This window comes from Acinonyx jubatus, chromosome E2 (genome assembly GCF_027475565.1).
Source record: "Acinonyx jubatus isolate Ajub_Pintada_27869175 chromosome E2, VMU_Ajub_asm_v1.0, whole genome shotgun sequence".
Taxonomy (NCBI): domain Eukaryota; kingdom Metazoa; phylum Chordata; class Mammalia; order Carnivora; family Felidae; genus Acinonyx; species Acinonyx jubatus.
The window spans coordinates 31733931-31736799 of record NC_069396.1 but is presented as its reverse complement, the minus strand read 5'-3'; positions in this window follow the sequence as shown (position 1 = coordinate 31736799).

Genomic DNA, 2869 nt, shown 5'->3' with positions numbered 1-2869 from the left:
TTCTTCAGCTAGGAAAATTGGGATGTGTTTAATAATGGGGGATGAAGCCCACTTAACGAATCTGTAGTCCACGTGCTCCTTGGGGATGTGTGTACTGAATTACATTTCCACTCGCACTACTTAATTTAGGAATTGATTGAATGCAGTCAGGTAGAGAATGTGGCTTTTTTTCCCCTCTACACATGAATGTGAGTTATAGAAAACATCAACAAATGGAAAATGACTACAGATACAATACCTGGTCATAGGATCTGTTAAAAGAACATGCGTTTTTGGTAAGACCCAGGTAAAGCCTGAAAACGAGGCATTCCCTTTGACCTAGTAATTTCATTTCTGGGAAACCATCCTGAGGAAATCATTAAGAATGCATATAAAGATCTTGGACCCTATAACTGCCATGCAAAGACGCCCAGGCTAGCCTCCTTGAAGATGAGAGGTCACATGGTCATTCAGCTGTCACAGCCAACCCCAGCTATCCTAGCCAATACCAACCACCAGTCTTTTTTCGTTTGTTTAATGTTTATTTATTTTTGAGAGAGAGAAAGAGACAGAGACTGAGTGGCGGAGGGACAGGAGAGGAGACACGGGATCCAGAGCAGTCCCAGGCTCTGAGCTGTCCGTACAGAGTCCAACCTGGGTCTCGAACCCACAAGACGGTGAGATCATGACCTGAGACGAAGACGGACACTTAACTGACTGAGCCACCCAGGCGCTCCCCAAACACTGGTCTTATGAGTTAAGTCATCTTAGACTTCCCACCCAACTTTGAGCCGCCGTGACTGAAATCAGTTGAGTGACCCTAGAAAAGCCCAGCAGAAAAGTACTCAATTGAGCCCAGCCCAAATTGCTGATCCCCAAAATGATCATTGCAAACCATTCTGTGTAGTCTGTTTCATTTGTCTTTGGAAGTAATCCTGGCATCACACACTCTGCTGCCTACAGAACTAAAGACCGCATCAGCCAACCAGTGGATACATATTAGGAGGAGCCAATGGAATGACTCAAAGTGTAGTAAATGTCATAGGTAACTACCTTCATTGTCTAGGGCTGCCATAACAAAGGACCGCAGACGGGCAGCTTCCGCAACAGAAATGCATATTCTGTCATAGTTCTGGAGGCTGGGAGTCTGACATCAAGGGGTCAGCAGATTTGGTTCCCTCTGGGGGCCGCAAGGGAAAGATACGCTCTAGGCCTCTCCCAGTGGCTTATAAATGGTCATTATCTCCCTATGCCTCTTTTCATTGTCTTCCTTCTGTGCATATCTGTGTCCCAATTTCCTCTTTTTATAAGGATTCCAGTCGTATTGGATTAGGGCCTAGCCTAATGTCCTCATCTTAACTTGATTAGTCTTATAAAGACCCCCATCTCCGAAAAGCTGACATTCTGAGGTACTGGGACTCCCCACACAGCATTTTGGAGGCACGTGATTCGATTCGTCACAATAACTCCAGGGAACCATAAAGACATTTGTATGCCGAATACCTTTTAGGCACAAAGGTGTGGCGGTTGAGGGTCCACAGGAAACAGCCCGTCTCTTCTGTTTGATCCTTCATCTCCGTTCCAGAAAAAAACTGGGCACTTGGTGTTCATGCATCACAATTTCAGAGGCAGACTTCTGCTGGGGCAAAGGAATAGCTTTCTAAATCGCCCTCTTACACCCAACAGTCACAGGCTCAAATAGCAAAGACTCCGTGGAGTAGACAGTCTCCATCTTGCCAGAAAAGCTGCCTTCTGGGTCTCCCAACCCTCTCAGCGACCAAGGGTCCTGATGATGCTTGGTCTCACGCAGCTGGATAGGATGCTCTTTCCCGCGTGCACAAAACACCGATGTTGGGCGCAAAGGGCCCCCTGGAAGTCAGTGATGAGGACAACGCTGGCAGACTAAGAAGTGAAACCCAGGAAGAGTCTTTGCTGTTTCCACTAAACCCCTTAAAATGAGAGAAACATACCAGGGGGCAGTGATACATTGTTTTATTTTAGTTTTTATGTTTTAAAGGGTGACTTTTCCTCATAATTTTAATTTTAAGACAGAGAGAAAGCATGCTTGCAAGAGGGGCAGAGGCAGAAAGAGAATCTCCAGCAGGCTCCATGCTGAGTGCAAAGCCCAACACGAGGCTCGATCCCACAACCCCGGGATCATGACCCGAGCCAGAATCAAGAGTCAGACGCTCAACCAACTGAGCCACCCAGGCGCCCCAATACGTTGGTTTAAAAGAATGACTGAACAATAAAATCATGACCTAAAGGGAAACTTGAATCAAGGGGTACCACCAGTTCTCATCACAGTATCTATTCGGCTGCCACATCCCCTTTGCAATGAAAGAGAACAGAGGAGTGATGTGGATTGCCTTTGGTTTGTAAAATAGTCCAGTGTCACCTGTAACATTGAACTTCTAACCATCCCATCAGCCACCATTCACAAAAACACAGACACAAAAAACAAAAAGGCTGATCACATTTCTTTTCAGCCTACGGCTTCTCGTCTTTAACACCGCTAACGCCAAGGACAAACTGTGCACTAAGACAACTATGCCAGGACTGTTCTCTCTCTCTTAGACACCCAGACCAGACAAAGACAGTGACAAGGACATCGTGGCATTCCACGCAGCATCTTCTGAGTGTTGAGAACAGGACAGGCGTGCTGTTCTGAGGGCGAAAAACATGAAGGCGAACGTGAAGACTGGAAGGTCCCACCTGCAAAGACGAGAAAAATACTTTCTCCCTTGCTTGGCCCACCCTTCCAAGCAGTTCTGGAAGTCAGCCAAAGAGGCCAGGTAGGGGCCAGTGACCATGCCTGCCCCAACCAGACAGTTCAGAAGTGTTACCTGAATGACTACAGTCAGCTAAAGAATTAGAGAGGGGGCAACTG